Below are 27,493 nucleotides of genomic sequence, written 5' to 3'. Positions count from 1 at the left end.
TATAAGTAGTCTTGAGTGTGTCTATGGCCATTGAATAGGACGATACATCACTGATGAGCATATAAACCGTAGCAGATACGTGATTCTTCAACAACTTTAGTTTAAAGTCTTCGTTAATATCCTTGATGGACGAAAGAAAATTCTGAAATGTGTCATACCAGTGAGTCCATTTTTCTGAGGCCAGAGGAGCATTAGGATCAATGTCCAACTCTTTCGGTCTGAGTAATTTATCCATTGTAGATTAAGGAATCCAACACTAATCCAGATACATAATTTTGTCGAATAAATTGTAATGAAACAACAAATACTAGTCTACCAATACCATGGCTTTATTCGACACAATTAGACTACAGTAAACAGTGAATGAAACCAGCACGTCTCGCATAACACTGATGCAGTCTATATACACACACACACACACTGGGCATGACCTTCTGACACACTGGACGCACGCAGAAAATCATCTCAATTACACTACACAGACGTTTCTTTAAAAAAAAAAAGATAGTTACGTCATACGCATTTCATGTGTCAATCTAGTCATGCATGTCGATCAGTGACTTAAAATATGTTAAATCATTTGTTTGCTGGCTGACTCAGGCTACCCATTCCATTAAAAGATAAGAGAAAGCAGAACGGTTTAAGAGGTACTTACTTAATGTGAAAAGCTCTTGCTTCGTCCTAGTACATTCTGAAAAACGCGATTTGTATATATATGAATATACCAAACCCATTATTTAAAATATAAAGTAAATCTCCTTTCATTAAATATCGGATGTGACAGAGCTATATAATTATTGTAATTATTTTAATAATTTTCATCATTAATGACTTCATACTAAGCATTAATTTGCCATTAATTATAATAGTATAAAAAATTTTTTACATCTAGATTTATTTTTTAATTAAATAATATTTTTTTGTAAACCTCAAGTGTAGTATTTTTAGATCTATGTTTTTAAAAATAAACAAAAAGAAACTTAGGCCTACTTTTTTCTTTTCAAATCGCAGAAAGTAGAACTTTATACCCATATTGAGCTGTGAATAAGTTGGGCAGTTTGCAATTTCGCGGCTGTGTGTATGTGTTCAGGTTAATTTCTATTAAGTATTGTTAAAGAGCTAATTGTAGCGCCTATTGTTTTTTTATTATTTTTTTTTGCTGCGTTATATCAATGTTTTCTAACTTAACCTCTCTCATACCTCTTTTTTCGTTAACTGACAATGTAACCATCAGAAGACGGGGGAGGGAAGGAGAAAAAAAATGGGAGTGCTATCAACGGTCCATGCCGACCAGCAAAATGATTATGCCAAACACAGCCTCGAAGACATCAAAGCAGTGCATAGCAAAATGTACAGTCTAACGTTTTGCAAATGATAATACGTACAGTGTATAGTGTCTTTTTCTTGATATTCTTGTTGAATTTCAAACAAAATTAATTGTAATAATAATTTAAAAAAACAACAACAACAAGAAAACATGTTCGGGCCTTTGTGTCTTGCTGCTGTCACTTTTTTAAAAAAGTTGTCTGCATTGAATTTTTTTTCTTTGGTCGCGACCAGACCGGCCCATTTGGTACCGGCCCACCGGGCATTTGCCCGTTTGCCCATATAGCCAGTCCGCCCCTGACTCAAATCCAAGACTCAAATCCAAGACTCAAATCCAAGACTGAAATCGAAGACTGAAATCGAAGACTGAAATCCAAGACTGAAATCCAAGACTGAAATCCAAGACTGAAATCCAAGACTGAAATCCAAGACTGAAATCCAAGACTCAAATCCAAGACTCAAATCCAAGACTCAAATACAAGACTCAAATACAAGACTTAAATCCAAGACTCAAATACAAGACTCAAATACAAGACTCAAATCCAAGTCTCAAATACCAGACTCAAATCCAAGACTGAAATCCAAGATTCAAATACAGGACTGAAATCCAAGACTCAAATCCAAGACTGAAATCCAAGACTCAAATCAAAGACTCAAATCCAAGACTCAAATCCAAGACTGAAATCCAAGACTCAAATCCAAGACTCAAATCCAAGACTCAAATCCAAGACTCAAATCCAAGACTCAAATCCAAGACTGAAATCTAAGACTGAAATCCAAGACTGAAATCCAAGACTGAAATCCAAGACTCAAATACAAGACTCAAATCCAAGACTCAAATCCAAGAGACAAATCCAAGACTGATTTCCAAGACTGAAATCGAAGACTGAAATCCAAGACTGAAATCCAAGACTCAAATCCAAGACTCAAATCCAAGACTCAAATCCAAGAGTCAAATCCAAGAGTCAAATCCAAGACTGAAATCCAAGACTGAAATCCAAGACTGAAATCCAAGACTCAAATCCAAGACTCAAATCCAAGACTCAAATCCAAGACTCAAATCCAAGACTCAAATCCAAGACTCAAATCCAAGACTGAAATCCAAGAACCTCCTTCGGTATATCAACGCTATGTCCATTAAAGTGTGTCATGAAAACTATTCTAAAAACAATGTGTACAAATATCATAGACATAAATAAATATAGACTGGCCGAAGGAAGTAACTTCATGAAACTTGAAAACATATAGAGTAGAGTCACTATTGCGGAACAGTTTGCAGCTACTTTTAGTTTTCAATTTTTTGCTCCGTAATGGTTAGACCTATGGAAAAACTAAAAGTATCTAGGCATTGCCCATCCATTTTCCGATAAAAATAGACGTATTGTTTAGTTTTTCAACAGATATTTAAATTTTACATTCAAATCGACTGAGATATGGGTAGTCGCAATTACGGAACAGGATTTTTAAAGAAGTCACAATTGCGGAACACGGTAAAAAATGTCGGCACAAAGCCTATATAAAGCATATATTTTATTAGTCTAATACTTGAACTCCTTATCCTGTACATTAATTTTATTTTATTAAAGCTTAAGACATTGTCACTTTTAGACTCTCTATATCTTCTATAATTGTATTTGACGTCACATTACTCTAATTTTCCTTACAACGTTTTTTTCCCCACTATTCTTTTATTCTTTTTGTTATATTAATATTTTATATATATAAATGGTATTATGATTTGTCTTCTTTTTGGTGGACGTATGGTAATCATAAATTATATATTATATGTAATATTATTCTCTAAATGTTTTTAAATTTATGTATACTAATACAAACTCATATTTAAATTCCGATATCTAAATCAGTATGTAAATATTAAGCTAAATGATAGTAAATGCGCAGGTGAAATAAATAACATCTATAGTGTTCCACAATTGTGACTATCTTTAAAAAGGTAAAAACAGGATAAACACCTCCTAATTTTTTTTAAATTGAATTCCTGGTAGATAGCTATGAAATGAAGTTTTTCCTCATCCATTTATAAACCGAAAAATATGTGTATTATGCAGGTGATGTGTCATTATCATTTTTAAAAAGCCTTAAGCCATGGCCTATGCGGTTCTCCTGGTACGTGAAAAATAATGGACGATTCCACACCTGTCAACTTTAACCTGGAGTCAAAATTAATTTTCTGCTGTGAAAGGAAAACCCTTTTATTGGAAATGTAGAGAAATGGACCATGCGCAGTACCGTTACAGTAGTTTAGCAGAAAATTTCAAAATAAAATAGATTTTAACTACTTTCGACGAGCTGTTCCGCAAACATGCCTGCTCCGCAATAGTGACTCTACTATATATCTATTGTATCCGGATTTCCGAATTATGAAAAATTGCATGATCTTCATTCTTAGAGATTAAACAAAACTACACTGCCTCCTTATTTACAATATATATAGGTGTGTGGCAGAAATAGATATGAATACTTAACTTTTAAACTGCTCATAAATGCTGTATAATAAAGTACACAAAATTGCAAATCACAAATTTTCGTTTCATAAAACTCTTTAATCGGCTTTAATTGTCTATGACAAATATATTGCAGATTTTTACTTTTTTTTTTTAAAATTTGAACTGTAGACAACCAATTTAATTTGAGACGGAACAAGTAAACTATACAAAATACTTTTCTAAAATTATAGCTTATATAAAATGAAATTGCATTAATTATTTTGAATCAATCATGTCAGTGATTTTTTAGTATGTCTAGACTAGAGACTCGACTAATAATTATACATTTGTTCGATTGGAAGTATTTTTACTTAGCTTATATCATCTCACTCTGTCTGACTGTTTGTCTGTCTGTCTGTCTGGACCATTAGGGCGGAGGAGGGGTACATGTGAGAAGTTTTCCGTGCAGTATTTACAAAAAAAAAAAATCTAAAACAAGATTACAAAGTCAGTTTGTGTGGAAACACCTAACTCAAAATCGGCCCCCGAAGTGATCTTCCCAGGCAGGTAAAAAGGCAGGTTTTAATATTTTTCAGAAAGAATCAAAATGAAATTCTATCAAAGGCAAATGACAGAGAAAAATGGAGAAAGAAGGTTGACAAATCTTGTGTGGTGCCCCCACGGTCAAAGCCTCAAGGAAAAAAAAAACATTTCCGAAAAAAAAAAATCTTTTAGTTAAAGAGTTCCGTGTTTCATTTTATGCTATGTAGTTTATGCAATAATATGAAAAACGACTTATTAATTGTTGTTTTAAATTATGTGCCACTTATATGCATATTAAATAGATTTTTTTTCTCTTTAAAAAAAAAAAGTAAACTTTTTTTTTGTAAATGTAGTAGTTACTATGACAGAACTTACGTAACTTGGCAATACAGATGTAAAGAAAAAGTTTTTGACAAAAAATCTTAAACCATTTGCATAAATTTTTTATATTGTATTCTGAATAGGTCTTCTCCCCTACTACATCATTACCATTAATAATAAATAGTTGTAAAAGTGGTGTATATTTATGAAAAATCTGTTTGCATACTTGATTTTAAAAATTAGATTTTTCGCTTTCAGAAAAGAAAAAAGTAGCTGTTGCATCAGAACTTTGAATGATCTTATTATTATGATGTCGGCTTTTCATTATCTTTTCTAGTTTACTAGATCTAAACGAGACGGACGGACAGACAGAGGGACGGACAGACCACACAAAACTAATAGCGTATTATCCCCTTTCGGGGGGCGCTAAAAAGTTATGACTAATTGAGAAACTAATTGGTTATTTTTATTAGTTCATAGACAATACATAAATGTGCGAAATTTTAACTTGACCCGAGAATGTGAAGTGGGAGAAATGACGTGTACAAGATTCCATCCAGACAGACAGAGTGGAATGACACCAGACAGACAGAGTGGAATGACATAAGCTTAATAAGAATAAAACATATTTGTCCACGCTAACTGAAACCTCGTTTTGAAAATGAGACTCAATCGTTTTGGTTTAAAATTTAGAAAAAAAATGTTTTCAATCGTACCTACATGTTGGTTGACACTTCCAAATGTGTTCGTGGTTTTTTTTTCAACATCTTTTTGGCGTTACTTTCATTTTCCAAATATCTATATTAATTCAAAAAAATACATTGTCACGTCTGGCATATAATAATATTTGACATCTCATTAAGACAAGAGTGTAACTGTGTATGACATCCCGTAATGCATCACTTTTAAATGACTTCAGCTGGGAGGATGAAGAACAGCGTCACAGGCAAACACACATACTCTCATACATATGAAAACACACACATACATATTACACATACATATAGACTCATATATTAAACCTGTACAACACTTGTCTTACTCCGGCCTTGTTTCTACACCTCATACCCTCTCTTATTGTCTACCTTCCATCTCCCTCTTTCTCTCTCTCTCCCTCTTTCTCTCCCTCATCCCTTTCTCTGCCTCTTCCTCTTTCTCCTTTTCTCTCTGTCTCTGTCTCTCTGTCTCTCTCTCTCTCAGTCTGTCTGTCTCTCTGTCTCTCCCTCTTTCTCTCTCTCTCTCTCTCTCTCTCTCAGTCTGTCTGTCTGTATCTCTCTCTTTCTCTATCTCTGTTTCTCTATCTCACTGTCTCTCTTTGTGTCTCTGTCTCTCTCTCTCTCTCTCTCTCTGTGTATTTCTATCTCTCTGTCTCTCTCACTCGCTCTCTCTGTCTCTCTCTGTATTTCTATCTTCATGTCTCTCTGTGTCTCTCTGTTTCTCCGTCTCTCTCTCTGCCTGTCTGTCTCTCGTTCTCTCTCTCTTTGTCTCTCTGTCTCTCTATGTATTTCTACCTTTCTGTCTCTCTATTTCTATGTCTCTCTCTGTCTGTCTCTCTCTCACTTGCTCTCTCTCTCTCTCTCTCTCTCTGTATTTATATCTCTCCCACTATCTCTCTTGACATCAAAGGAACATTTTCTTTGTGCGTACTTTCTCTCTGTCTTCCCTTTCCATTCTGTCTGTCTTCATTTAATATTCAATCTCTCTCTCTCTCTCTCTCCTCCTTACTTTTGTTATACTCATGGACTTTTAGCGCCCTGCCCCCCACTTCTCCCACATTCCCCCGCCCTCCCCTCTCTCCCATTTCCCAGCTCTTACGCCCTTTAGTGTGTTGTCAAGTTAAATTTAAGCGTTGAGAAACGTTCCATCTGTAAGCAAGTTTAATAACATCCTTGACCAAACATCTTACAGAAAGTTAGGGGGTTGAACTCCGGACTACAGTGGCTAGAGTCCGTAGCGCATACCACACGACCAGGCCGAATACGTCACTAAAGGCATCGCACTTCTGAAAACAATTATTTCTGGACAAACACAAACTGACCCACTGGCGGATCGCAATTTGTGTTGGCTACAAAATATTTTTTTTCTTAAGAATGTAAACTATTTATTTCAATTTTAACCAATTTTTTTTATTTTATTGCCCCCTCCCCCCTTTTTTTTTTCTGGTGGTGTTTTTTGGGGGTGGGGGTGGCCGAATGCATTTACCGCCCCCGCCACTTCAAATATAATCCTTCGGTTGTGCAGAAATCACTCTTTGTGAAGAGAATTGGTCAAATATATGTAGGTACTACTTAGTGATATTTCAAGCAAATGCCGTAACAAATCACGTTGTCGTTACCAGTTTGGGTAGCGGGAGGGCGATCGACCTCCTTCCCTTCCCAAGACTGGTCCTTTTGTTGGGGGGGGGGGGTACTTTAATGGAGAAATTACATAATTTATGTTAAAAAAACTGTCACAAATATAATTTATAAATGCGATATCTTACATTGTTATATCAACCCCCTGCTCCCACTCTAATGTCGACTGCAACCATTGATAATAAATAAATATAAAATGGAGATGCGGTTAGTTCATTTCATTCTTCTTCCGCCACTTTCCATTCTCCACAGTAAAACATGACTCTTAAAACAAGAGAGTCAGACATTTCGACAATTTCATGTCATTCCTCGGGTTATACAATGTCTATATTGTCATGTATTGAAAGCAACATTTTAAAAATATAAATGCACACATTTAATAATAAATCAAGAGAAAATGAATAGAATGTATACATTTATACTACGTTTAACATACCAGACAACTAATGCATTTAAAAGAACCTTTTAGATAAACGTTAAACTATTGTAAGTACGGGGCTGTAGCTCAAGTGGTAGAGCGCTCGCTTAGCATGTGAGAGGTACAGGGATCGATACCCTGCTGCTCCATAAGTTTTTTGTCTTTCTTTCTTTTTTTTTTATTGGCGGAAGGTGTTTTTAGGGATGGAGAAATCTCTAAGTTGTAAAATACAAATATTCACAGGCTATTGAAGATTTTTAAAAAAGGCGCGGGGTCAGCGCCAGAGGCGGTCCTAGCAACGCCCGGGGTGTGAAACCAATCATTATAGAAGTCCTGAACACTGTCATTCGACGTTGCAATCTGTGGGTAGTTTAAGACCAACAGCTCTTTGCAAGAGACGCGGCAACGAGTGAACGAGATATTGTCTCCACAGGATATGACTTTGCAGGTCAGTGTTCAGGCCTTCTATGTTGATTAGTCTTGGCGGGGCCCTGGACAAATGTCATATCTGGGCCATGAATATTTGCACGATGGGTTAACGGTGACAAGAGATTCTCTCGCGGGACCCAGTCGCAACCTCCCTTCCCCCCCCCCCCCCCACCTAAGGGCACCTCTGCGAATGCTGTAAACACTTTCAACACCTTGTTTGAACTATAAAATGTTTTGATGAATAATATTCTGTTTTTAAAACATTTAAATAAAATTATAATCCAATTCACGTATCTGTAACTTTTTGCACACCTGTAATCATACCATAACCCTTTTATCTTGCCCACCCTATAGAATGTATAGAGTATCGATCATTGTATATTATCTGAAGGCCGTGTTAAAAAGTAAACATTTTGTTTGCGTTAAATCAATCTTATACTTTACAGGCGTTCCTTAGAAAAATAACATGACACTTATATTTTACTCGTTTCCACGTGTCGTGCATGTTTATTAGAAAGTTAAAAAAGTAAAGTTTTCCTTTCAGACCTTGTGGTCTATAGGGCAGATGATCTGTTTTCTGTGGCCTACGGTATACGAGGGTGTCATGTGGCCAGCACAACGACCAACCGCCTTTAGGTTTCCCAAACTAATGTCAGGTACCCGTTAGAGCTGGGTGGACTCAGAGGCGCCCAAAGATTCCGAAATTAAAAATATATAATATTATATATAATCTTTTTTACTCTATTCAAGTTACTTCTGAGAAAAGAAATACTAGCTCGTTGGCCACAGGGAAAAGTCCAGTTTGGCCATTATTCATTTTAAAAGTAAATAATAACTAAATCTTATATTATCTTATATAATACAGACGTTAATTAAAAAAAGAAGATGTTTACATCCTACGCGTCATGCGTCTAGTCATATATATTAACCAATGACTTAAATTCTGCCAAGTCGTTGGTTTTCCTGGCTGAATCAGGCAACCCATTCCATGCTCTAATAGCTAGATGCATGACGCGTAGAACGTCATCAGCTTCTTTTTTGAAGTAACGTCTGTACTATATAAGATAAAATATATGATTATTGTTTAAACTTATACACATATCTTGAAACTTGTTAAATATAAAAGATACCTTTGTAGAACTTCGCAAACATTTAGTGAAATTATTGGAATTATTTAGTATCAATCAAAACTGTACACAATTGCGTAAGCAACTCTCTTGGTCTTGCGACATTAACGCGTCTACTATCTTGTCGACAAGAGTCAATTTACGCTTTGGGGGGAGAACACCGTTCCGTAGCTGCCACATCTCTCATTATTGCAAGACTTATCTCCCGTTAGCTTAGTATATTTCCTATATTAATGACGTTATCTAGCGCCATCAGACGTTCACCATTAGAAAAACATGTCCTCCTTTTTGGGTATAGTCTTCCGTCCGGCATTCCGTATTTTACTTTCTTGTTTACTTTCAGTTGCAGTTTATCAAAGAAAATTGAGGGATACCCTCCCTTCTTTTATATACTCATGCGATTTCAGGAAATCTTTTTGTTGCCGAGAATCAAATAGAATACAAAAGTGATTGGCCTATCTTGGTTTACATACATTAGCACGTAGGAAATGAAACATGATACCTGTATATTTAGATTCATGATTTTTGCGTTGGAACATTTTCTTGTAAACATTTTTCATTCGTGTCTTGTAAGACAAAACTTACACAAGATGACTGTTATGGAGTGTGTGTGTGTGTGTGTGTTTTATGGTGACAGTGGGAAGAGGTGAGCGATTGGCTGTGAATGATGTAACATAGTAGGCATTGTTGTCATTTGGTCTTAGTTAGGGGAGACGACTCCAGAACGGGAAATTGAAAAGTTGTGTTTTTTGTTGTGAGTTAGATTTAAAAAAAAATTTTATTACTATCACAAGCTGATAGAGAGGAATGGAGATAGGTGATTGACAAATCTTGCATGGTGCCCCAATTAGACCAAGGGATAGGTAAAGGTAAAATTCTATTAATGAATTAGTGATAGACGTCTCCGCCTTTACATCTTGTTAACAGCAACTTTTTTTTTAAATTCGGGACTAGATCTGTTTATTAAGGATATTTATAATTCACTAAGGACCTTTTAGATGAACCCTAAAAAAATAAATTAAAATAAATAATAAGATAGATGGAGCAGCAGGGTATCGATCCCTGTACCTCTCACATGCTAAGCGAGCGCTCTACCACTTGAGCTACAGCCCCACATAATAATTAGTGTTTACTATCTTTACCTGTCTATGAAGAAAACAACAACACCAAGCATAGTACTGCAATTTGTTCTTCTGGTAGTTCCATAAACTGCGGTGTAGATCGAGATATCGAGATTAGTTATTTCTAGTCGACCGGCGGCGAAATGTACGCCGCTATTTTGCAACCTATGCGGCCGCAGTGCGCCCCGCACTTTCATAGGACCCGCACTTTCATAGGACCTGCGCTAATTCTAGGTGTATAAATTATTAAATTAAACCATTTTACAATTTATATAATAACATATTTATATACGAAAAAGTCCTGGACTAATCCGGAAATTATTAAAATCTTTAGAAAACCCATACAAATCTTCTAAAATATATAGACGAAAATTGTCACTTTGGGGGTGTCATTCAATATGGAAAACAATCCTACGCGCGATAAAAAAACGACATTATGCAATACAGGTAACTGTGGAATCTAGTGAAAGAAGCTTCTCGCGCCTCAAAGTAATGAATAATTACTTGAGGTCAACAATTCTCGTAGATAGATTGAAACATTTGGTAATTCTTGCCATTGAGAGTGATCTATGTAGGAAACAGAAATCTTACGCAAAACTCGTGTAGTAGTTCTCGGCGTAGTATAGAATGAATAAAATACAAAGACGAATATATTTTCTAATACAAACTCTTAATTTTCACTTATTATCGTATCCCTACCCAAACTGGACCCCGCGAAATCAGTTTTGCATTGGGCTCACAATGGTTAAGTCCAGCCCTGCTATTTGGTGACGAGTGAATATAGAGAAGATTACTAGTTCTCTTTTCATGACTTCTTGGTCACAATTGTTTGGTCCGTGGTCAAGAGGTTAAGTGGGCTTGAACTTGGCTTGGCTTGGCTACCTATGAAGGGGCTTGGCTACCTATGAAGGGGGCTCGAGGTTCGACACCCGACTCGGGCAGAGTTGTGTTTACTGTAGGCTCTGACTTAAAGCCTTTGTAATATTATTTGTGCTTGTTGATCTGTAACTTGTACATAAGCTGTACTTACGTTTTATATTTAAATAAAGTTCCAAAGTTGTGTTTTAACAAAGAATCTTTTATTGTGAATCCTAGATCGTCATTTATTCAACTATTTTAATTCAAGTAAAATCCCCGGCACCACAACACACATTGTGACACATATTATGACTTATACATAATATAGATTATATAGATTATGACAATACATATGAATTATGACATTCATGTCATATGAATTATGACAATAAATCATGACACACATATTAATTACGACAATACATATGAATTAAGACAATACATATGAATTACAACAATACATATGAATTATGACAATTATTATTGATAATAGGTACATATGACATATTGGTTAATAGATTATTACTAAAACACATACATGGGCGCCCGCAGGATTTTTTGCAGGGGGGGGGGGGGGGTTCAAGTTGCCACCTATGGCTCAAAGTCGTACCTTCAACTTTTTCATTACAAAGAATATTAAAGAAAAGAACCGTTGCACCACGCCACCCATACCTATGCGATATTAAGTTCACTCTAAATACTTGTTATTTGAAATAAAAAAGCCAACACGTTGGTTAACTTTATCCGTGCGGCTCATGCATTCTATCGGTCGATCAAACAAAACATGCAAACGCTGCCAATAACTTTACTACTGAATTGCTTCTCGTCGCGAAGGACAAGCCGACGATGAACGCTTAACTGCAGTTCTGATATTCTTCTTTTTTCCCTTCTTCTTATAAACAAGTTGAACTGAGCATAATTACTACTTGAAAAGCGAGACGTTAATGAAGAAACTAACGAATCAAGATACGGAATGTAAAGCCGTGTTCTGGAATAACTCTCAAAGTCCAAACGTGGTTTTTGCTGGGTGTATCTGACGACTGCGAACTCCCGGCAGCAACAACTCATTACCAAGTTTGTCTGCAAGCAGTATCACCTTACTCAGGATGTCATCCCTGAAGTATTCCTCAGCCTGGTCAAGCTTGTTTTTGATTATGTCATTAATGTGACTGCTGGGGTGCTGCTTAGGGGCCGCTTATGCTAAGATGGACAGACTGCAACATCACGGAAACTGTTTCATCAACAGACGAACAATTGACAACAATTAAAAGACAAATCAGAAACACATGAGAACCAGGCACTGATTACACATATGCAGTTTGTCTGGTTTCACTTGTAGCCGTTATTTTTAAGATCCGCCAAACAGTCAAAGATCTTCTCAAAGTTGTGATTTAAAGAGCGAATGAATTCGTGTTTCTCAGTCCATACTGTCTCACACAAAAGAGGTACATTTAACACCAACGCTCTGGCTTGAGACTCTTACGGAAGAAATAGATAATCTTCTGGGTGACACCAACAGCATTACGTATATCTAAAACGGCATTCGGGTCAATGATAACAAGTTTAAGTCTGTGGGACTCACTAAGGACAAGGTCTGCTTTTGGATATTTTTCACGAATCCTTTCCTGAACAAGTTTTAAATGCTACCCATCACTGGGCCGAGTGGTTTGTCCATGTGAAAAATGTACATAATGTATTCGCTGACGTTAGACACAGGCAGTGCGTCTCTTTTAACAGCAGTGACAAAACCATGGAATTCTTATCGAGTACGATCACCATCAACAAATCCAACTCTCAAACACATCAATTCAGTGCCAGAGATATCTGCATTTTCATTACTGAAATACCAAGAAAACGTAGTTAATTCATGCTGCTGCTGCTCGTATATTTTGGTTTCTTGCTACTGCCTGTGCACCGATGTCGACTCTACGAGTTTTGATTCAGATGGCATGTGAAGAACTTGTTTTCTATTTCTTTGATCATAAAAGGGTGGACGTGTTTAACCAATTTTATCGAGCGCTAACACTGACCGCAACTCCGCAAGACGTAAATACATATACCAAGATGACTGCACTCTTCAATTTTGTTCAAAGAGACTTTCACATATATCAAATCGAAAGACAGCTTACTAGGAGTTTTCCTCCAAGAAAAAAAAAGCAACAAAAAAAAACAACTAACAAACAAACAAATAAAAAAAAAACTTTTATCATATTCTAGGTCTTTAGTAAATAAAATGATAACTATTAATTATGTGCAAATGAAAACAAATTGTCACGACTAATGTGCTATAGAATATTGAATTGAGAGCCAATAATAAAGAACATATGGTCGGAACATGAACTACAGATTATCATATTCTAGTTTATTACAATAGTAGCTTGTCCTTATTCACTTTAGTTCAGTGGAAGTGCTACATGCTTAGTTGTTTCCTAGCAGAAATGTATTGATCTGAGGATTCTGAGGGTGTAAAATAATGGCTAAAATTTGGCTACTCAAAATTCAGATGGGTGCTTGTACATGGTCTGCCATCAATAAGCCTAGGCCTAGGTTAGTCTACTACAACTTTACTTCAGTAACCAGTGGAAGCACTACTTGTTCAGTTGTTACTTAGATTTTAATTGATCAAATAGTGCGAAAAAGTTGCTAGAATTTGACTACTCAGAATGCAGGGGGATGCAAGAGCATCCTCTTGCACGCCCCTTCGGGCGCCCATGTAGGCTATTGAATTCAATAACCAAAATGATATAAATAATCGCGATCTATACTGCACTTTAAACAACTACCAGAAGAACGCTGTTATAGGCTTTGAGTTTGTAGAGATAGTCTACCGCTCAATGTAATGGGGCTGTAGCTCAAGTGGTAGAGCGCTCGCTTAGCATGTGAGAGATACATGGATCGATACCCTGCTGCTCCAAAAGACATTTTTTTAGGTTGTTTATTTTTATCTGCTGTTTTTTTTTTTTTTTTTTTTTTTACATTAAACCTATATTTCATATTTATTAAACATTTTTTAATTAATAATATATGTAATGTACTAAATGTACTTAAAATTCCAAACTTAGTTTTTTTCACAGACTTTTCTTAACATAAACTGACATACGCAAGTACACACACACACACACAAACACAGATACACCGAAATTTAATTCTCACTATAATTCCCGCACTTTAGCTAAAAAAATTTTTTTTTTCATAACATTTCGGGGGGGGGGGGGGGTTTGAACCCCAAGAACCCCCCCCCCCCCTGGCTACGCCCATGACATACATACATACATACATACATACATACATACACCTCACATTCTACTTTATAATATAGATGTAGTAGGTCAGTTAAACCAGTTTTTTTCCCATCAGACTACAAAAAAAAAACTGGATTATGTAGATATTACATATGATATTATGACATATACATGATATAGATTATATAGATTATGGCAATATTGAATTATGACAATGGTTATTGATAATAGATACGTATGACATATAGGTTAATAGAGTATTACTAAAACACGTAGCATTCCATAACTAAAATGACAATATGCTATCTATATTTATAATTCAATTCATGGCTCAAGAATTCGGACACCAAATAATGGAAAGATCACTCTTTTATTTCTGCAAGTCGAACGGACTAGAGTTACCCCATGTAATTTTAGAGGCGAAAAAAAAAGGGGGGGGGGGAGAACAAGTAGTATTCACCCGTCACTAAATAGTAAAAAAAAAAATATGGCCTTTATATAGCGCTACTTTCATGCTTATAGCATGCTCAGAGAGCTTTGGTCCAATCTCATTTGTAGACCAGTGGAAGGGAAGGGGTATCGAGGAGAGGTTTTTCTGTGCTGCCTTAAGGCCCTCAGTAAACACAACTCTGCCCGAGTCGGGTGTCGAACCTCGAGCCCCCTTCATAGGTAGCCAAGCCAAGCCAAGTTCAAGCCCACTTAACCTCTTGACCACGGACCAAACAATTGTGACCAAGAAGTCATGGAAAGAGAACTAGTAATCTTCTCTATATTCACTCGTCACCAAATAGCAGGGCTGGACTTAACCATTGTGAGCCCAATGCAAAACTGATTTCGCGGGGTCCAGTTTGGGTAGGGATACGATAATAAGTGAAAATTAAGAGTTTGTATTAGAAAATATATTCGTCTTTGTATTTTATTCATTCTATACTACGCCGAGAACTACTACACGAGTTTTGCGTAAGATTTCTGTTTCCTACATAGATCACTCTCAATGGCAAGAATTACCAAATGTTTCAATCTATCTACGAGAATTGTTGACCTCAAGTAATTATTCATTACTTTGAGGCGCGAGAAGCTTCTTTCCAGTGGCGTAACTAAGGGGGGGGGGGAGGGGGGGGAGAAATTTAAAATCCCCCCGGGCCCCCACCTAGGGGGGGCCCCCAAATGGGTGTCCGAAATTTATTTGTAAATACATAAATTAATATATTTGATTGACAAATAGTGTCAACGGGTGTCTTTTTTTTCAACATTTATGGATTAAAAATTTATCACAAAGACTAAACCTAGATCTAGGTCTATCAGTACGTTGACTTTGTTGACATTTTAAAAATATTTTTTCCCACAGAGATTAAAGTTTTTTTTAAAGTTAGTTTTACATTTTAAACTTTGTTGCCACGAATAAAACTGCATGATAAACAGCGAATTCCAGGTATCTTGTTACCTTTACTAATAATAGATCTAAATGGCGAGTATTTTATGGCTACACTAATTAACCTTGAAGCAAAATTTACAGAATCGAGTATAACAGATCCAAAAGTTATTCTTAATAATGCAAGAATAGTCCATTATTCGGGTTTGGCGTCTATAATTTCAGAATTAAACTTCACACTCGAGTTATTACCCCTCTATTCATCTTTCATCAATCCAATGGAAACTCTATTTTTATTTCCATCTAATCCTTTTGCTTTCGCACAAAACATAAACAACAAACAATAACGTAATATCATATAATATTAGCACATCCTTCCTTTTGAAGTTATTATCACATCCTTCCTTTTAAAGTTCTTAAGAGTGATATCTACCATTTGGGGGCCCTATGCAAAACTGATCGCGCGGGGCCTAGTCTGGGTAGGGATGAGCATAATGTCAATATTATTTTTTTTGAATTAGAAAATAGGCCTACTTTCGTCTTTGCAATAAATTTTTATCAAATGAAAGCTCGCAATGCCACTTTTTATTTATTGGCACCCCAAAATGTCAATTTCGTCTATTCTTAAGGAGATTTGAATAAATTTAAAAAAAGTTCAGGACTTTATCGTATATTTTGCCTTTTCATGAGATTTCCTGGAGGCCCTGGAAAATCAGGAGGTCACGAAAACCCTGTTATTTTATATACGTTATAATGGTTTAATTTAATAATGTACACTTAGAATTAGCGCGTGTCCTATGAAAGCGCGGGGCCCACTGAGACCGCATAGGCTGCAGTGGCCTAAGGCCGGCCCTGTCTAGTAGGAACTTCAACAATTCGTCCACTTCTGGTTGTCTTGACTGGCACAACAAGTTCTCTAGACGTTGGTGTATAACTGTCTGTTTCGTTTGTTCCAACAGTTTGCAGTTCATTGTCTCCATCGGTATCATAAGTACCCAGAGATGTCTTCATCGAAACTCTTATTCAAAAAGCGTTGATTTCTTCTGTATGTTTTTCCGTTTGTCTTTATGATGTAAGATCTAGGTGCTGAATTTTTTTTTATGACAACTTCTTTCTGCCATGTTTGACCTAGACGAACTCTGCGACAGAATAATCTTTAGGTAGTCTTGCTTTTGCATAGTATTTCACTTTGCTTTTCATCTGTCGTTCGTTGAGTAATGTCTCTGCATTTTCAGCTACCGATGGTTTCAATAGTTTAGGATCAGTTCGAATGATTCCCTGAGTCTTCTACTCGTCAGCAGTTGTGATTGTGAATACGGCAGTCCACTTATCGGAGTATTTCTATACTCGAGCATAACGAGATATGGATCTTTCCCACTTTTGTATGCTCTGAATCCTTTTGCTTGCGCACAAAACATAAACAACCAACAATGACGTAGTACCATATAATATTAGGACAGAATCTTCTTCATGCAGTGGAAAATTAAGAATTTTTTGCCTATCTTGAATTCTGGTCAAAGCTCTTGCTCCCAATTAATATAGTTCGGAAGAAACTACAAAAGTCTGGACTGCATATATGGAAAGCTGCTAAAGAAATTAGTACCCTTTCATGCTTTCTGCAAAATGATGAGAAACTGACAAAAACCCAATCCATCAAAAAAGCAAAAGAAGGTAGTGAATACTATGGATTCCCTGTAGTCCCTGTGGGAAGCGTGGTCGAGAGGTTAAGTGCGCTTGAACTTGGCTTGTCTTGGCTACCTAGAAGGGGACTCGAGGTTCGACACCCGACTCGGGCAGAGTTGCGTTTACTAAAGGCAGAACGGAAAACCAACTCCTAGATTGGACCAAAGCGCTCTGAGCATGCTATAAGCATGAAAGTAACGCTATATAAAAGCTATAGAAAAAAGAAAAGACTTGAGGGGAAGTTGAGTTCTAATGTAGGACTGTCAATAGAACTGCAATTCAAACGTGTTGCGACAGAAGTGCTGGACAGATTTCATATGGAGATGAAGGGCAGATTCCAAAGGCTGGAAAGAAAATTGATACCTTTGGGTTTCTTCTTGAACCAAGACACCTGTTAGATGAAGACCCGCTTATGACAAACTGTGCTACTTTTCCTGTTTGTATGATGTCATTGATGCACGAGCACTTTTCATCAACAAACCAGTAATACAATCACCAATAGACATATTGAGGAAACAGGCTTCATATGGTAATTACGTGTGCTCAAACTTTGCAACCTCCTCCGAATACTGCTAACTCAGGCCACTTCCATTACGTCATGTGAGAGATCATTCTCAAAGCTCAAGTTCATCAAAAGCTATCTCAGGAGCACAATGACACAAGAAAGGCTTATCATGGCTTTAATGTCAGTGAAGTCACAAATACTAGAAAGTATCGATGTAGTTGATGTTATAGATGTCTTTGCTGCACAGAATGCACGACGTGAAGCGATATCAATTGAGATTTGTCACTTGTGCATTATTTAACTAATAAACAAAGCTTTTATTCATTAAAATAGTCTTGATTACTTTTTGTTAAGTTTACTGATATACTGAACCAATTTGATTTGGGGCTTATATATTTTTGCGTACATTATTCCATGTCATATGTCGAATGTCAAAATGCAAGGGGCCCCCAAAGAGGTCAATCCCCCCGGGCCCCCAAATCCCTAGTTACGCCCCTGCTTCTTTCACTAGATTCCACAGTTACCTGTATTGCATAATGTCGTTTTTTTATCGCGCGTAGGATTGTTTTCCATATTGAATGACACCCCAAAAGTGACAATTTTCGTCTATATATTTCAGAAGATTTGTATGGGTTTTCTAAAGATTTTAATAATTTCCGGATTAATCCAGGACTTTTTCGTATATAAATATGTTATTATATAAGTTGTAAAATGGTTTAATTTAATAATTTATACACCTAGAATTAGCGCAGGTCCTATGAAAGTGCGGGTCCTATGAAAGTGCGGGGCGCACTGCGGCCGCATAGGTTGCAGTGGCGTAAGGCCGGCCCTGCAAAATAGCGGCGTACATTTCGCCGCCGGTCGACTAGAAATAACCAATCTCGATATCTCGATCTACACCGCAGTTTATGGAACTACCAGAAGAACAAATTGCAGTACTATGCTTGGTGTTGTTGTTTTCTTCTAAGACAGGTAAAGATAGTAAACACTAATTATTATGTGGGGCTGTAGCTCAAGTGGTAGAGCGCTCGCTTAGCATGTGAGAGGTACAGGGATCGATACCCTGCTGCTCCATCTAACTTATTTTTTATTTTAATTTATTTTTTAGGGTTCATCTAAAACAGTGGTTCCCAAACTTTTTTGTCTCGTAGACCCCTTGCCATGTTTTTAAGTTTTCGGTAGACCCCCCAGCATTTTTTTGAAAATTCATTAACTTCTGATGTGCTTTTCTCACTGATTACTATGCGATATATATTTATTGATGACATTCAAATCAAAATAAAGCAAAATAAAATTTAATATGCATTACAAGAAGTAACTAAACAACAACAACAAAAAAACGCCTATTGGTGGGCAGCTTTGATAATAAAATGTCAATCTTGGGCTTCAATTTAGTTCGGGTTAACATTCTATCTTCTCGATTAGATGATGTCTGACTGATTTAAATTTGGAAAGTAAGAAAATTTATCATTGTCATTGTATACTTCATTAATTTAATTCTCACATGAAACATTGAGATTATGCCTTTTGTTGGGCTTCAATTTAGTTCGGGTTAACATTCTATCTTCTCGATTAGATGATGTCTGACTGATTTAAATTTGGAAAGTAAGAAAATTTATCATTGTCATTGTATACTTCATTAATTTAATTCTCACATGAAACATTGAGATTATGCCTTCGTGTTGATCAAATTTAGGTTATCACATTGTAGCTGCAAGTTAACCACATTCAATTTATGAAACAAGTTTGTGAAATATACTATGTCCGATTCCTGTTTAATTTCTGTGTTTTAAAATAGGATCTTAGCAACCAAGAACTCAGAAAAAATAGTGTCAAAGATAAGCCTTTCGACAACTATCATACTTCAGTGTGAAAGAGCAATTGATCAAAATTTCAGGCAAAAAGCAATTCTTTATGAATTTCTTGATTCATAACAAAAATATAATAATACCACTACATTATCAGGCAAGGTTAACTAGTCCAGCTTTTTAAAAAAGTAAATGGTAATAACACAATAACCATTCATTGTCCAAAACTCATTTCACCATTACACCTTTGAACTGTATTGTTGCTTAGAGGAATTTTTAATGATATCAGATATAGGATTGTGTAAAACAGATTGTAAAACCTCTTCAATGGTTGGCAAAGTCAATATTTTGCTTATAGTGTGCAGTTTTTTAGAGTTTGATATTAGCCTAAGTAAATATATTGTAAGACGCTCACAAACCTATCCTCTGCAATGATGTTTAATCAACATTTTTTAATACTGTGGCTTAATTCTGAATTTAAAAGTTTTCAAAAGTATTTCAAATCTTAATCTATTTTATTTCATGTTGACTTTTCTCGATGTTCCAGCTTCAATGGTTTCATAGCGACATAGCTTCAAACTTTGTTACATAAAAATAAAGAACAAATGCAAGAGTTGTTCAACAAAGAAAGAATGAAGCCAAATTTTTAATAACCAACAATTTACGGTCAATTTTATAGACTCGGCCATGTAAATTATTACTTTCATGTAGACACAATTAAGGTATTTAAAATAATACGTAAAAAAAATTTTATTTAAAAAAATCATTCCACTAACAGGGTTGAAATTCAAAGGATTAACTAAGGTACAAATCATGTGTGAACGAGTCAATTTCACGAATGGTCATGCTTCAATGAGATCCGCCTTCGTAGACCCCCATTAACAGGCCATAGACCCCCAATTTATTTTTTCACTTCCGTAGACCCCTTGGAAGTCCTCGTAGACCCCCGAGGGTCTATATAGACCACTTTGGGAATCACTGATCTAAAAGGTCCTTAGTGAATTATAAATATCCTTAATAAACAGATCTAGTCCCGAATTTAAAAAAAAAGTTGCTGTTAACAAGATGTAAAGGCGGAGACGTCTATCACTAATTCATTAATAGAATTTTACCTTTACCTATCCCTTGGTCTAATTGGGGCACCATGCAAGATTTGTCAATCACCTATCTCCATTCCTCTCTATCAGCTTGTGATAGTAATAATATTTTTTTTTAAATCTAACTCACAACAAAAAACACAACTTTTCAATTTCCCGTTCTGGAGTCGTCTCCCCTAACTAAGACCAAATGACAACAATGCCTACTATGTTACATCATTCACAGCCAATCGCTCACCTCTTCCCACTGTCACCATAAAACACACACACACACACACACTCCATAACAGTCATCTTGTGTAAGTTTTGTCTTACAAGACACGAATGAAAAATGTTTACAAGAAAATGTTCCAACGCAAAAATCATGAATCTAAATATACAGGTATCATGTTTCATTTCCTACGTGCTAATGTATGTAAACCAAGATAGGCCAATCACTTTTGTATTCTATTTGATTCTCGGCAACAAAAAGATTTCCTGAAATCGCATGAGTATATAAAAGAAGGGAGGGTATCCCTCAATTTTCTTTGATAAACTGCAACTGAAAGTAAACAAGAAAGTAAAATCCGGAATGCCGGACGGAAGACTATACCCAAAAAGGAGGACATGTTTTTCTAATGGTGAACGTCTGATGGCGCTAGATAACGTCATTAATATAGGAAATATACTAAGCTAACGGGAGATAAGTCTTGCAATAATGAGAGATGTGGCAGCTACGGAACGGTGTTCTCCCCCCAAAGCGTAAATTGACTCTTGTCGACAAGATAGTAGACGCGTTAATGTCGCAAGACCAAGAGAGTTGCTTACGCAATTGTGTACAGTTTTGATTGATACTAAATAATTCCAATAATTTCACTAAATGTTTGCGAAGTTCTACAAAGGTATCTTTTATATTTAACAAGTTTCAAGATATGTGTATAAGTTTAAACAATAATCATATATTTTATCTTATATAGTACAGACGTTACTTCAAAAAAGAAGCTGATGACGTTCTACGCGTCATGCATCTAGCTATTAGAGCATGGAATGGGTTGCCTGATTCAGCCAGGAAAACCAACGACTTGGCAGAATTTAAGTCATTGGTTAATATATATGACTAGACGCATGACGCGTAGGATGTAAACATCTTCTTTTTTTAATTAACGTCTGTGTTATATAAGATAATATAAGATTTAGTTATTATTTACTTTTAAAATGAATAATGGCCAAACTGGACTTTTCCCTGTGGCCAACGAGCTAGTATTTCTTTTCTCAGAAGTAACTTGAATAGAGTAAAAAAGATTATATATAATATTATATATTTTTAATTTCGGAATCTTTGGGCGCCTCTGAGTCCACCCAGCTCTAACGGGTACCTGACATTAGTTTGGGAAACCTAAAGGCGGTTGGTCGTTGTGCTGGCCACATGACACCCTCGTATACCGTAGGCCACAGAAAACAGATCATCTGCCCTATAGACCACAAGGTCTGAAAGGAAAACTTTACTTTTTTAACTTTCTAATAAACATGCACGACACGTGGAAACGAGTAAAATATAAGTGTCATGTTATTTTTCTAAGGAACGCCTGTAAAGTATAAGATTGATTTAACGCAAACAAAATGTTTACTTTTTAACACGGCCTTCAGATAATATACAATGATCGATACTCTATACATTCTATAGGGTGGGCAAGATAAAAGGGTTATGGTATGATTACAGGTGTGCAAAAAGTTACAGATACGTGAATTGGATTATAATTTTATTTAAATGTTTTAAAAACAGAATATTATTCATCAAAACATTTTATAGTTCAAACAAGGTGTTGAAAGTGTTTACAGCATTCGCAGAGGTGCCCTTAGGTGGGGGGGGGGAGGGAGGTTGCGACTGGGTCCCGCGAGAGAATCTCTTGTCACCGTTAACCCATCGTGCAAATATTCATGGCCCAGATATGACATTTGTCCAGGGCCCCGCCAAGACTAATCAACATAGAAGGCCTGAACACTGACCTGCAAAGTCATATCCTGTGGAGACAATATCTCGTTCACTCGTTGCCGCGTCTCTTGCAAAGAGCTGTTGGTCTTAAACTACCCACAGATTGCAACGTCGAATGACAGTGTTCAGGACTTCTATAATGATTGGTTTCACACCCCGGGCGTTGCTAGGACCGCCTCTGGCGCTGACCCCGCGCCTTTTTTAAAAATCTTCAATAGCCTGTGAATATTTGTATTTTACAACTTAGAGATTTCTCCATCCCTAAAAACACCTTCCGCCAATAAAAAAAAAAGAAAGAAAGACAAAAAACTTATGGAGCAGCAGGGTATCGATCCCTGTACCTCTCACATGCTAAGCGAGCGCTCTACTACTTGAGCTACAGCCCCGTACTTACAATAGTTTAACGTTTATCTAAAAGGTTCTTTTAAATGCATTAGTTGTCTGGTATGTTAAACGTAGTATAAATGTATACATTCTATTCATTTTCTCTTGATTTATTATTAAATGTGTGCATTTATATTTTTAAAATGTTGCTTTCAATACATGACAAGAAGTTTTGTAATCGATAAAGAATGTTCCGGATTTGGTTTCTTACAAATCGTCGCCAGAAATTTCCGAATTTATTTAAAAATCTACTAACGCCAAATAATTGTTTGAACTCCCTCTTCTAATTAATAAACAAATAATCTTCTCATTTACAAAATAATGTTTTTACGGATTTTTATGAAAGATATTTTAACTCACTTCTCTCTTACAGTACATTTAACTTTCTACCTAAAACATTAAAAAATCCAATTATCGTTAATATTATTTTCCGATTTTTAAGGAAAACAGAATCCAAACACCAAAGTAAGATATGAAAATCTCTCCACATGGTTGTAGTACATCTAATTTTTATACGAGACCATCCAAAAAATTTAATTAACGGTATTACATTTATCTGAAATTCTCTTTTTCTTTTACTATTTATACAAACATCCGGAACAATCTATTATATAACCTTTTTAATTGTGTTCATACCTAAAAATTATTGCGATGTTTTGAAACGTAAAATAAAGGTTAATCAATTTTTAATAACTTTTAGTAGTTGTTTATTTTATATCAAGATGACGGACAGACCGACTGACAGACCAAACGCAAAAACAATACGACTTTGATCCTCTTTAAATAAATTCTATTAGAACTCAGTGCACCAATGTCTATGAACCCTCGTTAAATATCTCGTGTAAATAAAGACATTTTTTTATGGTACCGGTACTAGCCTATTGTGAGGTAATGGAATTTTTTTCCTTTGACGTCACATGGAATGAATTCTTTAATTGAAATGCTAAAAGAACGCACTCGGTGCACCAATGTCTATGAACACTCGATAAATGGCTCGTATTGATGAAGGTGATTTTTAGTCTAGCTAGGCCGTGTGACGTAGTGTTTTTTTTTCCTTTGACGTCATATGGAATGAATTCTTTAAAAGAAATGCTAAAAGAACGCACTCGGTGCACCAATGTCTATGAACACTCGATAAATGGCTTGTATTGATGAAGGCGATTTTTAGTCTAGCTAGGCCGTGTGACGTAGTGTTTTTTTTTCCCTCTGACGTTATATGGAATTAATTCTTCAAATGAAATGAAAAAGAACTCGGTATAGTAATGTTTATTAAGCCTCGTTATGTGACTCGCGTTTAAAAAAGGAATGATATCTTGATTTAGATCTAATCTAGATTTTTTAAACTAGATCTAGATTTTTATTACAGTATATCGAGATCTGGATTTATATTCTAATTAAAATTATTTTAGAGTCTAGATCTAGAATTTCTAGATCTAGTTTAGACTAAAATAGACTAGATTAAGATGTAGAATTTCAATTTCTAAACTTAAGATGTTAAAAGGGGAATTCGGGAGAAATTGTCAGGAAGAGAGATGAAATGTTCGTATTTACATAACTTGTTGTAATATTAAAGTATTTATAGAGTAATAACCTGAGAGTGTATTATTATTTCAAAGAGTCTTGAGTCGTAAAAAAAGTGTAGATTTTCATTTCTAAACGTTTTGATCAATATTGCAATATACTAAAACTAATCTACTATTTTTTATTTAATTTAAATTTAAATTTACGGCAAATGAATCTTTGAAACATTATTACTTTTGACCATCAAAATTAAATCACCTTTTGAATATTATTTGCGAATATGCAGATCCGACAGGAATCCGACTTCCACGGGGGCCGCCTCTGAGTTTGTGTAACACAAACTCTCTTTGTAATCTTGTTTATTCATAGATAAGAATTGTCCTACCTTATCTAACAGAAGCACTGAAAGTACCAATAGAACTAACATCAAGTTTAGCTTTATACTTTTAGATTGAGTTACAGAATAAGTTACTAGAAATGGTTGCATTTACGTTATTATATGAGTTTAATCTGTATTTTAAAATTTAAAAAAATATATTTTGATGTCGGAAGCACAGATCTACACTTCTATGTTTATGTTTTGAATAAATATTTTTTTTTAGCTAAAGTGCGGGGATTATAGTGAGAATTGACATTTTGATGTATCTCTGTCTGTCTGTGTGTGTGTGTGTGTGTGTGCGCCCGCGTGTGTGTGTGTGGACGGACGGACGGACGGACGGACAAACCATACAAAACTAATAGCGTCTATTCCCCTTTCGTGGACCGCTTAAAAAGATTTTGGAGGTAAAAAAATGAACACTTTATGGAGCGCAGGGTATCGATCCCTGTATCTCTCACATGCTAAGCGAGCGCTCTACCACTTGAGCTACAGCCCTTTATAACAAGATACGTAAAAACATAATTGCTAATGATAAAAAAAAACAACAAGGTTACAAAGACAGTTTGTGTGGAAACACAAACTCAAAATCGCCACCGGTGGTCCACCCAGGCAGGAAAAAGTCAGGTTTCAATATTTTCAGAAAGATTATCGGTATTAAATTCTATCAGAAGAGGTCCACCCAGGCTGGTAAAAAGGCAGGTATCAATATTTTCAGAAAGAATATCAATGAAATTCTATCAAAGGCAAATGACAGAGAAGAATGGAGAAAAAAGGTTGACAGATCCTGTGTTGTGCCCCAAAGGTCCAGCAGACCAATGGATAGGTGAAAGTGAATGTGAAGTTATATATGAACCTAACCAAACTGATGTCTTATAATGAGTATCTAATTGATCTAATTGTTTTGTAAAGGGTCATACTCTTATTCAAAGCCTCAAGAAAAAAACATTTTAGCGAAAAAAAAATTAAAAATAAAACATTCCTTTAGTTTTGTGATTCATAGAGTGAATTGTACTTTCAGTTGACGCGATAATATGAAAAACTTCTTATTAATTGTTTTTTTTTTAAATTATGTTCAACTTTTATTCATAGTAAATAGTTTTTTTTCTCTTTAAAAAAAGTTTACATTTTTTTTTTGCAAATGTAGTACTTAGTATATCAGAACTTACATAACTTAGCAATATAATTGTGATAAATAATGTTTTTTGATCAAAAATCTAAAACTATTTGCATAAATGTGTTGAAAAAAAGATACATTGCTATCTCCCTTAAAAGCCTTCAGTGTTTGTTACTATTAATAGTGAATAGTTGTAAAAAATGGTGTATTTTTTTTTTGCTTGCTTGCATAATTGATTTAAAAAATTAGATTTTTCGCTTTCAGAAAAGAAAAAAGTAGCCGTTGCATCAGAACTTTGAATGATCTAAAATATCATTATGTCCGATTTACATTTTCTCTTCTAGTTTCTGATATCTAAACGAGACGGACGGACAGACGGACAGACTAGCCACACAAAACTAATACCGTCTTTTCCCCTTTCAGGGGCCGCTAAAAAAACAACACTATTCCTGAACTATCAGCCAGATTATTTTAAGAACATCTTTATCTTAACAATATTACATTCCTCAAATCAAATTGCGTTAACAAAGTCTTTTACGTTTCATGTACCTAGAGACTTTAAAAAATCTTCTAGCTTTCAGTCAGTTGTTGTATGCAACCTATTGTATTCTCTAATGGCACCGTTGAGAAAAATCATAATATGACTGCAGCCCCTGAAATATACATATGTGTATATAAATATGCTATAATTTTATAATTGTAAGGTCATGTTAAGTATTTTAACACTTTTGTCTTTTTACCCAGATGACCTCTAAGTTTCGTGATTTTACGAAGTGATATTACTATATTACTATGGTTTTAGTTAAGCATGAGTATTGGTATGCGACAAACTTCAAGGCTCTTTGGGTATGTGCTAATCTCTTTCTATTCTCTTGAATTGACGGGTTCCAAAAATAGAACTGTCGAAAACTCTCGAGTCCGGTTAAACTGAACAGCAGTTAATTGCAGCAGTGAGACCTAAAACAAATGAATATTTACATTTGATTAGAATAACACCTTTAGTAAAATCCTTTAAAGACAATTGAGGACAGAAGAATAAAAAAAAAAGTAAGGTAGCAATTATGCATGAAACACTAAACCATAATTTACAATTAGAAAAAAAATACTCAGACAGAAATATAGGAATGTACTACACACTCCGCACGCGAAAACAAATTCATACTAGTGCTAGTGCTCCTTCTTACCTAGTACCATTAGAGAATGGAATGGATTGCCTGAATCAGCCAAGAAAACCAACGACTTAGCAGAGTCTAAGTCACTTATTAACATGCATAACTAGATTGAAAAATGAAATGCGTAGGACATAATTGTTTTCTTTTTTTAAGTAACTTCTGTAATCTATAAGATAAAAAAAAGCTGATTGGACCGGCCGGGTATTCGAACCGAATCCTAAATACCGAAACGTATCCATTCATACAATTTTATCCTTTTGATCGGACCAACCAGTCACCAGGACCTAATCAATCGCGTCC

General features: G+C 35.5%; 3 non-coding genes across 3 annotated transcripts; 2 read left to right on the top strand and 1 right to left on the bottom strand.

The window, feature by feature from the left end:
• Positions 1-7,485: 7,485 nt before the first annotated feature.
• Positions 7,486-7,558, top strand: Trnaa-agc (transfer RNA alanine (anticodon AGC)). The gene has a single exon. It is a non-coding gene; the product is annotated as a tRNA-Ala (tRNA).
• Positions 7,559-10,005: 2,447 nt separating this feature from the next.
• Trnaa-agc (transfer RNA alanine (anticodon AGC)) lies at positions 10,006-10,078 on the bottom strand. Its single transcript has one exon. It is a non-coding gene; the product is annotated as a tRNA-Ala (tRNA).
• Positions 10,079-18,747: 8,669 nt separating this feature from the next.
• Positions 18,748-18,820, top strand: Trnaa-agc (transfer RNA alanine (anticodon AGC)). Its single transcript has one exon. It is a non-coding gene; the product is annotated as a tRNA-Ala (tRNA).
• Positions 18,821-27,493: the final 8,673 nt, after the last annotated feature.

The sequence above is a fragment of the Biomphalaria glabrata genome, chromosome 3, assembly GCF_947242115.1.
Source record: "Biomphalaria glabrata chromosome 3, xgBioGlab47.1, whole genome shotgun sequence".
NCBI lineage: Eukaryota > Metazoa > Mollusca > Gastropoda > Planorbidae > Biomphalaria > Biomphalaria glabrata.
The sequence above is the reverse complement of the archived record's forward strand: the minus strand, read 5'-3'. Positions and strand labels throughout refer to the sequence as shown.